General features: G+C 40.6%; 1 protein-coding gene across 1 annotated transcript in view; it reads right to left on the minus strand.

Moving 5' to 3' along the window:
* STT3B (STT3 oligosaccharyltransferase complex catalytic subunit B) overlaps positions 1–13,589 on the minus strand; it is a 100,819-nt gene that overhangs the window by 86,254 nt on the left and 976 nt on the right. The window lies entirely within an intron of this gene.

A 13,589-nucleotide genomic window follows, 5' to 3' on the forward strand; every position in this document is an offset into this window, starting at 1 on the left:
AAACTTCAAAGCTAGGAGAGAAGGAGTTAGATTAAGCAAAACTAATCATTATAGGGACAAAGTACTGACTTAAATGAGGATGGGAAACAAAAAAAATTAATTCAGAAAAAAATACTAAAGACACAAATGGAAGAACACAAATTCTCGTAAGTCTGACTAGGAATTGATTAAACAACCCAATAAAAGAAAGTGACAGATTTAATAAGAAAGCAAAACTCTATAATCTGTTGCTTACAAGAAACACTGCTAAAAAGCAAAGATTAAAAATGAGAGGTTGCAACAAAATCTAATATGCATCAGGTGAATCCAGAAAAGCAGGATTTATAATTGTGCTCTCAAAGAAAAAATAAGAATTGACAATATCAACAGAAATAAAGAAATGACATTAAGTTCTAAGGAAATGGAGATAAACCAATGTTGATTTAAAAACCTAATATGCTCCAAACGCCATAACATCTAAGTACCGAAAGCAAAAAATTAATGAACTGCCAAAAAAATACTGATTATAATGCAACAGGAGACTTTAACTGCATTTCTCAGAATTGGACAAATTAAACAAAGATAAAAACAAAACAAAAATACAGAATCGAACAAATTGCTGGAGTAAACAGAGCTAAAAGATCTATGGCATCGTCTGATGGGAACCACCAAAGAATAAGCATATTTCTCAGCACCACATGAATAAAGCAACCTCATACTAGGACAAAGATGATTGGCTTATCGTCCATAATCTTCATCCTCAAATCCTCTATTCTTCTTACCCCACATATCCAAACATATGCCAAGTCCTGCAATTTTTCCTTCTATAACATCTCGCCCATCCACTTCCCTTCTCACTACTGATACAGCCTCTGCTGCTTCCACACTCTACTCATCCTCAGCTGCAAAAGTGACTTTCCTTAAGCACAGTAATTCCCCTACTCAACCATTTCCAATTGGTTTTCTACATTTCTTTACTTCTTTTACTACATTCAATAAAAGGCCTTTGAAGAAAGGATTATATATTAATTGGAGGTCTTCTGGCCAAGACAGAGGTGCCTGAACAAGAGACAGACCATCTCGCTCCCTTATACCTACTACACCAAAATCCTGAACTTCACACAAGATCAAGACACCCCCTGAGAATCTACAGCACTGACCTCATCCAAACCAAAACTAAAGAGCTCAGAGAAAAGCTCAAAGTCAATCAACAGGCAAGAGGGCTCTGCCAGCACAGAGCATCCTCCCGACACGACCTAGTAATGCCAGGGACACAGGAGCAGAGGGCTCCTGGAGAAGGCCCCATGGGGTCCGAATGTCCAGGGAGTGGCAGTGGGCTGGCCCAGGGGTGGCAGGGACTTCCAGGGCCCCAGGGGCCTTGTCTTGAGACACTAGAAGAAGCCTGGTCCTGGTGCACAGTCCCAAACCAAGAACTGGAGAGATGAGCGAGTATAAAAAAAAATACTGCAAACCCAAGGAAACAAAACAAAACAAAACCACACAGTGCGTAACAAAAGATGTTCCAGCAAAGACTATATGAAGTCCTAAAAGAAATGAAGCAAGAGAGAAAAAATGAAATAAAAACTCTGGAGGGAAGAACTGAGAGGAAAGTGGTAAACCTTACCAAGGAATGGAACCTCTGATAACAAGAATAAGTCAAATAAAAATAAATGACTTCATGAGCACAAAATCAAAATACTGGAAAGAGAAAGAACGAAACGGAAGCTATCTGTGATCAAAAACCAATGAACTGGAAAACAGATCAAAGAAATCTCAGTCAAAACTCAATGGACTTCCAATCCAGCCTCAGACCAAACACTTGACACTTACTAGCTGTGTGACCCTGGGCAAGTCACTTAACCCCAATTGCCGAAACAAAACAAAACAAAAGTCAATGGACTTCCTGAAAACCATGATTTCGAAAAAGCCTAAATGAAAACCACCCTGATCAAGTGGAAACAGGGCAAAATTGGCCACTACACATTTATTGAGGGCCTGGCACTGGGCTACACACTGTGGAGGCAAACAAGGGCAGAAGGCACTAGTATCCTGGAGAAACTTCCAGTCCAATGGGGGAGATGAGGTACAAACAAGCTCCTAGACAGGCAAACCGGGAATTAATCAGCAGAGACAAGGCACTCAAGGGGACCGGGAAGTCTTACTATGGAAGGGAGGATTTTAACTAGGGCTTGAGGGAAGCCAGGAAAGCTAGGAGAAGATGAGGAGGAAGAGCATCCCAGGAGCAAAGGACAGCCAGGGAAACTGCCAGGAGGTAGGAGACAGAATGCCTGTGTCAGGTACAGCAAGGTCACCAAGTATGGGGGTGAGGTGCTAATAAGATGTGGCAGCATAGGTGGGCCTTGAACACCAAAGAGCGGATTTTATATTTGATCCTAAGGATGATAGGGTGCCCTAGTTTATTGGGGGAAAAGAGGGGAAGCATGTACATGGTTGGAACTGTGCTTTAGGAAAATCACTTAGATAGCCAAGTGGTGAGAGCAGTGTGCCAGGCTGACCAACCAGGAGTTTACTGCCAATAGTCCATGAGCGAGATGATAAGGGCCTGAAGCAGGCTGGGAGCAGTATCGGAGAAGACGGGGGCATACGTTACGAAGGCAAAATCAACATGCCTTGGTAACAAATTGGATATGGAGGGAAAGGGGGAGAGTGAGGAATTAAGGATTTCATCTAGGTTTCAAGGCTGAGGGGGATGGTGGTACTCTCAACAGAAATACAAAAGTGTGGAAGGGAAATATAATTAGCTTTGGACATGCTGAGTGTCAAGACTGGGGTGGGTGGGGAACCTGAAGCCTCCAGGCTACATTTGGCCCTCAAGGTCCTCAAGTGCAGCCTCTTGACTGAATCCAAACTTCACAGAACAAATCCTCTTAATAAAAGGATCTGTTCTGTAAAACTACTGGGACTCAGTCAAAAGACTGAACCCAAGGACCTAGAAGGCCACATGTGGCCTCGAGGCTGTAGGTTCCCCAGCCCTGATTGATCTATGGGAGAGGCAGCTAGGTGGAACAGCGCATATAGCACTGGCCCTGGAGTCAGGAGGATCTATGTTTAAAGCCAGCCTCAGACACTCAACACTTCCTAGCTGTGTGACCCTGGGAAAGTCACTTAACCCTGATTCAAGATGTCCAATCAGTTGGAGATGCCAGATTGGAGGTCAGTAGGGAGGTTAGGGCCAGATAAGAAGACGTGAGAACCACCCACACAGAGACGATAAATGAAGCCACAGGAGCCAACGAAGATCGAAGACCGCCAAGCGAAATATTAAAGAGGGAGAAGAGGAGAGGGCCCAGGATAGAGGCCTTTGGGACACTCATGGAGGAGTGGTCAGCCAGGTAGGAGAACCAAGAGGGAACAATCATGAACCTGAAAAGAGGAGGATCAAGGAGAAGACAGTGTGCCAAAGGATTGAGAATAGATGGGACAACTAAAGAATCATTGAGGGGCAGCAAGGTGGTGCAGTGGGTAGAGCTCTGGCCTTGGAGTCTGGAGGATCCAAGTTCAAATCTAGCCTCAGACACTTGACACTTACTAGCTGTGTGACCCTGAGCAAGTCACTTAACCTCACTGCCTAGCCAAAAACAAACAAACAAAAAGGATCATTAGTAACTTTAGAGAGAACATTTCCATTGAACAATGAGGTCAGAAACAAAACTGTGTGAGTTAAGAAGAAAGAGATAGAAAGAATCCTCCAAATATCTTCTGAAAGAAAGTTTTCTAAAGAGAAAACTCCCAGAAATGTCACAGCCAAAACCCAGAGTTCCTAAGTCAAAGAAAAACTACTTCTGAATGAAGCAGTTCAAGGATGACAAAACTAGTCAGGGCTACCCAAGACGAGGCCACTCCTACTATCAATGAAAGATCTTGGAATACACTGTTCCAAAAGGCTCAAATTCAAGAGCAACACCTCGCAAAGCTGGGGGGGGAGGGAAATGAATCTTTAATGTAGAGAACTTTCAAGCATTTCTGGATAAAAAGAACAGAGGTGACTAGGAACTTTGAAATGTGAACACAAAAGTAGAGAGAAATCAAGAAAGGAAGATTTAGTTGGTCAACTGGACAAAGATGGAGGATGAGGTTATACAATAAGTAGTGGTAGTAACATTCTAATGGGGCAAAAAGAACAAAAGTCTTCTTAAGGATCTTAATGACTTTAAAGGTCCTTGTGGGAGTTCAATAAGAAACAGAGGTCAAGGAGAAGACCAACTGGTTCTGTTCTAGTATACGAGATGGGGCAAGACAAGGGGCTGGGAGAAAAGCATATACTAGCACAGAAAGGAGGAAGAAGGGGGCAGGACTTGCTACTTCTCATATCTGGGGTGAGAAGAACAGCAAACATACATGAAGGGCTGGGGAAGCCAGCATCAGAAGACTCACTTCTATTTGAAACAAACTAGGATGGGGCTAAGTGGGAGAGCAAGGAGGATAATACTGGGATGGGAATAAAAACAAACTTTCTGGTCCTGAAGAAGGCATTGAAAGGTAAAAAAATTTAAAGCAAAGAATTAGCATCTAAGGTTCCCTCTTAGACAACTGTGAAATAGTTGCACAAACTGTAGTGTTGTGACAGTAATGGATTAGAATTGCACCATAAGAAATTTTATCATTTCTGAAAATCCTGGTTAGCATGAACTAAGGCAGAGTGAAGTAAGCGGAGCCAGGAGAACAATTTATAAAAGAACAACAACAAACCCAACTTTGAAAGACTGAAGAAGTCTGAACAAGGCAAATATCAAACTATGTCTCCAGAGACAGAAAGAGATAACATGCATTTTTGGACAGGACCACTATATGCATTTGTTTTTGCTCAATTAGGCTTACAAGGATTTCCCCCCCTTCCTTTCTCTCAGTTAACTGCGGTGAGGGAGTGAAGGGTAATGAAGAAAAAAGGGCCACTGAAACTTTTCAAAAAACATACAGAATTTCGAAAGCACTAAGCAGCAGGATTAACCAAGGAGCATAAAATGAAAATTTGTGGTTTCACAGAGAATACTCTTTTTGTGTTCTACTATGTATATGGAAATATTGTTTTCTAAGTGTTAAAGTTCAGAATTTTTAAAATTTTTTTCAATTAAAAACTATGATTTAATTACAAAGAGTCTGTGAGTCAAAGAACAAATTATAGAAACAGAAACTCTCATCACCCATCATCAACACCCATTCCTATTAAAAACACTAGAGAGCACGGGAATAAATGCAGTCTTCCTTAAAACAATAAATAGCATCTACCTAAAACTTTCAGCAAGCATCATATGTAATGGGGACACACTAGAAGCATTTCCAATAAGATTACGGGTGAAACAAGGATGTATGTCCATTGTCACCACTGAGTGGGACTGAGACCACTTATCCAAACAAAAACTCAGAGGTTTCTCCAGGTAGAAAACAGAAGGTTTTATTTTAGCAAGTCTCCATCGAGAGTTGGGCGTCTCCTACCCAGGGCGGACTGGAGTAGTGAGGCAAGATACAATAGCAAGCCACTAGTTATATACCCTTAGACAAACCACTTCAGGAAATCCGCCTCCCCACTTGTTTACCTCAATCTCTTTATCCTCATTGGTTGAGGCAAGAGACCTTACAATCTATATTTAGAACCCAAGAGGTACATTTTACCCAAACCAAGCTTGGAAGCTATCAGACTGCCTTATTTGGTAAGGATAAGGCTGGGGTGATGGTTACAAAACAAGGGAGGGGGTGGGCAGCTGGTGTATGACCCTATCATATGATTTACAGGAAAATGAAACTTAGGCCCAGCTAATGCTAAAGCCTTAAATACATTTTTGGGGCATAGCTTCCATTTCATATGAGAAACCTTCACTAGTCCCATATACCACTATTGTTCAAAATCATACTGGAAACGTTAGCTTCAGCAACAAGAAAAGAAAAAGAAATTGAAGGTATTATTAGAATAGGCAAAGAAGAAACAAAGCTATCACTCTTTGCAGATGATACAAAGATATACTTAGAGAATCCTAAAGAATCAAGTAAAAAACTACTTGAAATAAACAACTTTAGCAAAGTTGCAGGCTATAAAATAAACCCACATAAATCATCAGCATTTCTATATATTACCAACAAAGCCCAACAGCAAGAGATAGAAAGAGAAATCCCATTTAAACTTACTGTAGACATAAATATTTAGGAGTCTACCTCCCGAAACAAACCCAGGAACTCTATGAACACAATTACAAAACACTTTTCACACAAATAAAGTCAGATTTAAATAACTGGAAAAACATCAGTTGCTCATGGGTAGGCCGAGCTAATGCAATAAAAATGGCAATTCTACCTAAGCCAATTAACTTATTCAGTGCCATACCAATCAAACTATCACAAAACTATTTTACAGAATTAGAAAAAATAATAAGATTCATTTGGAATAACAAAAGGTCCAGAATATCAAGGAAACTAATGAAAAGAAATGCAAGAGAAGGTGACCTAGCAATTCCTAAGCTTAAATTGTATTATAAAGCAGCAATCATCAAAACTGCTTGGTACTGGCTAAGAAAAAGAGTGATGGATCAATGGAATAGGTTAAGTATGCAAAACACAGTAGTCAATGACTATAGTAATCTATTATTTGATAAACCCAAAGATCCCAGCTTCGGATAAGAACCACTCTTTGAAAAACTGCTGGGAAAACTGGAAAAGATAGCAGAAACTAGGCATAGATCAAATCTCACACCATATACCAAAATAAAGTCAAAATGGGTTCAGATTTAGATATAAAGGCTGATACATAAGCAAACTGGGAGAACAAGGAATAGTTTACTTAGCAGATTTATGGAGAACAGAAGAATTCATGACCAAACAGGAGATAGAGAACATTACGAAAAGCAAAATGGATAACTTCGATTACATTAAATTGAAAAGTTTTTACACAAACAAAGCCAATGTAACCAAGATTATAAAGTAGAAAATTGGGAAAAAATTTTTACAACCAGTCTCTGATAAGGGCCTCATTTCTAAAATATATAGAGAATGAAGTCAAATTTATAAAAATACAAGTCAATCCCTAATTGATAAATGGTCAAAGGATATGAACAGGCAATTCTCAGATGAAGAAAATAAAGCCATCTATAGTCATATGAAAAAATGCTCTAAATCACCATTGATTAGAGAAATACAAATCAAAGCATCTCTGAGGTATCACATCACAGCTATCAGATAGGCCAACATGACAAAACGGGAAAATGATAAATGCTGGAGAAGATGTGGGAAAACTGGAACACTAATGCATTGTAGGTGGAGTTGTGAAATGAGCCAACCATTTTGGAGAACAATTTGGAACTATGCCCAAAGGGCTACAAAAATGTGCATACCCTTTGATCCAGCAATACCACTTCTAGGGCTATATCCCAGAGAGATCCTACAAATGGGAAAAGGACCCACATGCACAAAAATATTGATAGCAGCTCTTTTTGTGGTGGCAAAGAATTGGAAATTGAGGCGATGCCCATCAATTGGGGAATGGCTGAGCAAGTTGTGGTATATGAATGTAATGGAATACTACTGTGCTATAAGAAATGATGAACAGGCTGACTTCAGAAAAACCTGGAAAGACTTGTATGGTCTGATGCTGAGTGAAGTGAGCAGAACCAGGAGAACATTGTACATAGTAACTGCCACTTGGATCTAAGACATCTCCAAAAGCCTCATGATGCAAAATGCTATCCACAAAGAAGAAAGAACTAAGGAGTCTGAATGCAGATTGAAGCATACTATTTGCTATTTTTTTTCTTCTATTGTGTTTTGTTTCCTCTTTCTGGTGGTTTTTCCTATTGGTTCTAATTCTTCCTTACAACATCACTAATGTGAAAATATGTTTAATAGGAAGGTATATGTATAGCATTGTGTGGGAAGGGAGGGGGATAAAAATTTAAAACTCAAAAGCTTATGGAAGTGGTTGTTGATAATTCAAAATAAATTAATTTTAAAAAAATAACAATGAAACAACATTGCAAAACTCATGGAAAAATTATTTCTGAATCCTTATCAATAGAAAAAAAAATTCAATAAATTTTCCATGTAATTTAAAAAACTTGGAAAGCTACAAATAAAAATAGGGAAAAATAAATAGCAAGATAGAAATTCTGAAGAGATAAACAAAATTGAAAACAAAAAATTAAATAAGCTAAGAGTTTATTTTTTAAAAAGTCAAGAAGTCTGATTAAAAGGAAAACCAAATTGATTCTATCAAAAATGAACTAAGGAGAATTCACAACTGGAAATAAAATAAAGGAAACAATCACAAACTAATTTCGTCAATTATATTCCAACAGAACTAACTTAGATTAAATAGATTAAAATTCCCCACCCCTCTCCCAAAACATCAACAAAAGAATTAAAATATTTAAGTAACCCAATGTCAGAAAAAGAAATTGAACAGGGCAAACTCTCCTCCAAAAGCCAGGTACATTTGTAAGTAGATTATATTCAACATTCAAAACAAGAAAAAAATTCAGAAATGAAGGGCAACTTCCAAACTCTTTCAATGATACAAATATTGTATTGAAACTTTCACTCGGGAGAAACAAATTTATAGGCCAAATACCCCTAATGAATATAAACAAGAGGTTAACAAAAAGGCTACATCAACATATTAAAATCATAAGCTATGCCTGGGTTGGATTTACACCAGTAATGCAGGGTTGGATCACTAAGAAAAGCACGGTGTTAAGAATATATATTTTAATGGAAAACAGAATGGCACAAACTAGGCATAAACCAACATTTTACACCGCTTACCAAGATAAGGTCAAAATGGGTACGTGACTTAGACGTAAAGGGTGAAAGCATAAGCAAATCCAAGGAGCATGGAACAGATTACTGGTCAGCTTTATGGAGAAGGGAAGAATTCAGGACCAAACAAGAGACAGAGACCACTATGAAATGTAAGACGGATAATTTTGATTACATTACATTTTAAAATTTTTACACAAACAAAACCAATGCAGAAAACTGTGGAAAACTTTTTTTTTACCAGCATCTCTGATAAAGGCCTCATTTCTCAAATACATAGAGAACTGAGCCAAATTTATAAGAATACAGTCATTCCCCAAATGATAAATGGTCAGAGGACATGGACAGGCAGTTTTCAGATGAAAAAAAAATCAAAGCTACTAGTCACATGAAAAAATGCTCTAAATCACTACTGATTAGAGAAATGCAAATCAAAACAACTCTGAGGTACCACCTCACACCTGCCAGATTGGCTAACACGACAGAAAAGGAAAGTGATAAATGTTGAAGACGGGGAAATTGGAACACTAATGCATTGTTGGTGGAGTTGTGAACTGAGCCAATCATTCTGGAGAGCAATTTGGAACTATACCCAAAGAGCTATAAAACTGTGTGTACCCTTTGACTCAGCAGTACCACATCTATGTCTGTATCCCAAAGAGATTTTAAAAAAGGAGGGGAAAGGACCTATTTGTACAAGGGTATTATAGCAGTTCTTTTTGTGGTGGCAAAGAATTGGAAACTGAAGGAATGCCCATTGCTTGGGGAATGGCTGAACAAGTTGTGGTACATGAATGTAATGGAACACTACTGTGCTATAAGAAACGATAATCGGGATGATTTTGGAAAGACTTATGTGAACTAACACAGAGTGAGGTGAGCAGAACCAGGAGAACATGGTACACAGTCACAGCAACATTGCGTGGTGACCAACTGAGTGACTTAGCTCTTCTCAGCAATGCAATGATCCAAAACAATCTCAAAGGACTCATGACGAAAAGTGCTATCCACCTTCAGAGAAAGAGCTGATGGAGTCTGAATGAACACCCAAGAATACTATTTTTCATTTCTGTTTTTTTTTGGTTTGATTTTTCTTTCACAAAACGACTATTACAGAAATATGTTTTACTACACGTATACTGCACATGTATAACCTATACCAAATTATACACTCTCAGGGAGGGTGAGAGAAGGAGGGAAAGAAATTGGAACTCAAAATTAAAAAAAAAACAACCAAATGCTAAAAATGGTTTTTACAAGCAATTGGGGAAAAATATTATTAACAAAAATAAAACCTACAAAGGTGAGGGAAAAAAATAAATACATGTTTTACTACCTCCAATGGAAGTAATAGGTGTCTGTCATTTGTGAAATTTTCTATCACCTGGCCCCTTCCTGCCTTCCCAGACATCCCATTCCTACCATCCAGCTCCCCTGGCCCAGTTGCTGTTCGTCCAACACAACACTCCCTCCCATGTCCCAGCCTTTGCATTCCTTTGCTGGCTCTCATTCCTGAAAGGTATTACTGGTCTTCCCTCCTCCCTCTCACCTTTCAGACTCCCTGGCTTTCTTCAAAACTCAGCTCCAATGCCATCCTCTGTTGGAGGACTCTCCTAGGCCTTCCCAACAGCTGAGGCTTTTCCCTCAAAGATCACTGAACTGCTCTGCATACATCCTGTACATACCCCGGTTATGTACATGTTTGTCTCTCTTCCCCAGCCCCCCCCACCCCCGGAACATCTTGAGGGCAGGAGTGTTTCTGCTCTTGTAAAATAACTTCTTGCTGACTGTCCCAAACCCAATTCTGCTCTCCTACAAACAGCAAACACTACAAAGTCCTGAGTGCAATGGCCTGAAAGCCAGGAAGCCCAAGGTCTAGTCCCAGGTCAGTCTGCCATCAAGTCAATCAGGCCCCACTGAGGCTCAATGGACCTTAGTTTCTGCATCTGTAAAAGGAAGTGGTTTGTCTGAGGTCTTTAAGATCCCTTCTAAAAGAAAAATGTGAGCTAATTAAGAAAATAACAATATTTTGTGGAAGGGGAGGGGGATATAGTCTAATCAACAGGCTTTTAATACAATCCAATGCTTCAGACTATTTCCAGTTTTATAACTCATAATTATAAATTCATGGGTAGTTACAGAATCATAATCTGATTTTCTTTATTTTAAAAAAATCTGAGTTTTGTCTTTTAAATTACAAACTAAACTGCTCTAATTCTTTTTTTGGTAACTGGCTCAATGTAACACAGTAAACAGCAGGTCACACTAACTTCAAGAGAAAGCTTAAGCTCTTTGGGGAAACTAGATTCCTAAGTCGCCCAATTGAAGTGGCAGTAAAATCTCAGTTTGGTACAGCAAGGTGCTTCATAACTGAAGCTGTTGCTTTCTTAACCCAAACCCCTACGTTGTTAAACAAACCATGTGAAGGGACTTCACCGAGGCAAAAATAAAACTCCTCTGGATTCTTAAGCTTCCTCCCAGGATCAGCTCAGGCTGCCACCGCCTCCTCCTGAAGGGAGCCCTGCCTCAGGCCAGCGTGGCTAACGCTCTGCAATGCTCTCTGTATCTCCCAGCAGAACAGAGATTGTTTTCCAGTTTCTTTTTGTGTCATCAGAACCAAGAGTCTTGCACACAGTAGGCACTTAATGCTTATTAAGAATATTGGGAAAGAACCATAAAGGAGTATAATTTATCCAATTAGTTAACATCATCTCAATATTCAGCTATTTCTACTCGCTACGACCATGAAGGAGATTTTAACACACGCTCAAATTCCAGGAGGCTGACAACACATTGACAAGGTCTCTTCTCTATGACAGGGGAGTTCAGATAACTGCACCACTCCATCAAAGCACCTGGATAAAGAAAGAAGCAGAGACTATCTTTATCTTCCCCATAGAGGAGTGCCAGGACCATCTAAAGCAGGGGATCTTTACCTCTGGGGTGTCTCTGGTGGTCTTGGTGAAGCCAGAATACTATTCTTAAACGCAAAATATATGCAGGATTACAACGGAAACCAGTACTGAGCTATCGATATGTAAAAAATAAAACAGCCCAGTTCCTGGACCCCGATTCTAGAACCTCACTGAGGCTGTTTTAGGACCAACAGGAAACATACTCCCAACACCCACATCCACCTCTATGTTCCCAGCCCATGCTAACTCTGGAAATCTGACGCTTTCCCAGGATGCCCTGGGAGCTCCTTGGTATTCTGGTAGTAGACAAGTAACAGTAGTGAACTGGGCCTCCTGACACCATCCCCCCCCCCCACTGAGGAGCTCTCTAGCTAAAACGAGCTGGGTATAATCCCAGGCCCCTTCGGTTTTAGTGCTTCCCGCTGGAAAATCTGTTCCAGCAGTGTTTTCAGGGTCAGTGACCTCAATCCCCAATTCCTCATGCAGCTGTTGATAGAAAAATCTATAAACTCCAAGCGACTCGAGTTCCAATTCTTGTTCTGACTCAGCTCAGGGTGCCCAGAAGCCCACCAGTGGCATCAGGGGCTTCATCTATAAGAAGCAGCTCCCAATGGGTTTCAAAATTTTCCTTCTTGTGTCAACAAATCAGATTTCATGTTCCCACAGAAACAAACGTTATACATAGTGATCGGGCTGCCGGGACATCTACAAAAAGCCTGCTAAACCCTCAGGAAACATGGAGCATGGCCCCCAAACAGCTGAGGGATCTCAGGAAGAATTCTACTCCCTCTGTAACCTACAGGATGTTGAGCGTCAATAACTCAGAGGAAAATCATTCACTACTACCAACTTCAAGAGAAGTTACGAAAGGTGATAATGGGGTGTAGCGTGTCATGGCCTTCACAGAGTTGGACTCGGAATAAGGAAGGCTTGGGTTCAAATCCTGCCTCAAACACTAGCTGTGTGGCCCTAGGCAAATACCTAAAATTCCCTCAACTTGCAAAGTGGAGACGGCTAATAATAGCAAATACTTGAGAGTCAGAGTGAGGCTTTAATGAAATAAGCATATGTAAAGTCCTACACAAAAATTAAATTGCTGTGTAAACCCAAGTGAATTTTTATCGACAATCATCTCAAAATAAGTAAAAAGAATTTCCCCAGAAAAAAAAATCAACGTAAAGGAGTGCTGCTAAACTGGTTGGGCGACGAAATGCAAACGTTTAGCAAGTACTGAGAGTATTTTCTCCACAACCTACTTCTCTGTCACTATCAATAATTGAAAACCACAACTCTAAGTCACAGAAAGGAACGGAAAAACAATATTGCACGCTGCATTTACAATCTATAGACACACGCACTCAACATCAAATGCACTAGACGTAACCCTTGTCTGCGCTGGCAAGAAAGCAACGTACAAAATGAGCATTTTGACATACTAAAAAAACCACCAGAAAATTACAGCAATGAATGTCTGTTCATTTAATTCTTCCAAAACTTAAGACCTGCATCTTTGTCTAAAATCTAAGGAAAAACGTAAAAACACATGAGGACAAAGGAGATAAATCAACTCCAAAAACACTCCCAATGGTAAACTTATTCTAGCGAGGGCGAGAGCGGGCAAGGAGGGAGAAGCCCGGCAGCTCGGCGCGGTGCGCCGACAGCCGAGCCCGAAGCCGCGGAATCTCCGAGTGTTTGGAGGTCCCCGCTGGGGGCCGGGGAGAGGCGCACGAGGGTCGCTGGGAACGCAGCCCACTCCCAAAAGTCGAGGATCGTCGGCCCCGAAGGGTGCTGGCCGGGGGCGGGCAGAAAGGCTCCCACCTCCCCCGGAGCCCACTCCCCAACACTCTCTACGTCCCTCACCTTCTGAACGCTGAGTGGGGGGGGGCAACAGGTGCGCCCCCCGCCCGGAGCCCCCACGCTCGGGCCACAGCGGCT

This window comes from Phascolarctos cinereus, unplaced genomic scaffold, assembly GCF_003287225.1.
Source record: "Phascolarctos cinereus isolate Bilbo 61053 unplaced genomic scaffold, phaCin_HiC Scaffold_1;HRSCAF=81, whole genome shotgun sequence".
Taxonomy (NCBI): Eukaryota; Metazoa; Chordata; class Mammalia; order Diprotodontia; family Phascolarctidae; genus Phascolarctos; species Phascolarctos cinereus.